This window comes from Fopius arisanus, unplaced genomic scaffold (genome assembly GCF_000806365.1).
Source record: "Fopius arisanus strain USDA-PBARC FA_bdor unplaced genomic scaffold, ASM80636v1 scaffold00322, whole genome shotgun sequence".
In the NCBI taxonomy this organism is placed as follows: Eukaryota; Metazoa; Arthropoda; class Insecta; order Hymenoptera; family Braconidae; genus Fopius; species Fopius arisanus.
In genome coordinates, this window is record NW_011888061.1 from 41,777 (window position 1) to 43,037 (window position 1,261).

Consider the following 1,261-nt stretch of genomic DNA (forward strand, 5'->3'; position numbering starts at 1 on the left):
AAGTAGCCGATATAATTTCGGAAAGTCGCCGAGAAGCAAAGAAAAAGAAAAGGAAAAATCGGCGAATGGCCGATGCTAATCGGAAAATAAACCGACGTAAGTCGGAAAATAGCCGATAATAAATCGGAAAATAAGCCGTTGAAAGCCGGAAAATAGTTGATAATAACCCGGAAATTGAGCCGGTAAAATTCTAAAAATAGCCGATGAGAAATCGGAAAATAGCCGATGATAAATCGGAAAAAGGGCCGATGATAAATCGAGAAAAAGCAAAAAAAACGGTGGAGATCGGACGCCTCCGATAACCCGAGAGAAAAAAAATATAATATAATTTTTAAATTCCACTTGCCGATAGTAGTCGATGGAGGCCAGCTTCGGGAACTCCACGTAAAATTTTCGTAAACACTCACAAAAAAAATTTTTTTTTTTTTTTTTTTTTTTTTTTTCAGTCCTCAAGAAAAAAAGGACGATGGTATATCGAAAATTATATAGCAAAAAAAAGTTTTCAAATCACGCTTGTCACCAGCGTTACACGAAACTCAAACCCGAAATAATAAAGCTTCAGTAGTCTTTTAATAAATCGCAACTAAATTTTGAACTAGCTGCTCTAAAGGTTCGAACTGTACTGAGCGAAAGGAGACAAAGGGTCTCTTTAAAATTAGCCCTCAGCTAACCTCGGGGGAATTACCCCCCTCCTGCCGCGGAGTTATCCGGGACACCTGCGTCCCCGATAGCAACCGATAATTCGCAGTACAATAAATTTTGAAAATGCCGAACCGATGATGTCATTATTGACGTTCGGATAATCCACAATCGCGCGAAAAGGAAAATAGCTCTCTCACTCTCTTACCCATACACTGCCTTTGTCCCGAGAACAATAGTGGCAGGATAATAATCCAAAAACAAAATTCCAACGTGATGAGGTCATCACGGGATCGCGAACTTCCCAATTATCAAAATCCCAAAATTTTAATTTACCTATAACTGGTCAAAAAAAAGGCATGGCAGAAAAAAAAATAGCGAAAACGTAAGGACTCTCAACGCCAAAATTAATATCCGTATACTATTCCCACGCGATAATATTATCGCGGGACTGAGAAATACGCAACGAAATCCTCACCAAAAAAATTCTGAACCTCCCAAAAATCGAAAAATTAGCCTCACCAACATCAAAAAGATTGGTCTCACAATTTTTAATATTTAATCGTAACTGAAGTCTTAATTTCTCACAACCTCAAAGGCCTCCATTTAATTCCCTGAACCT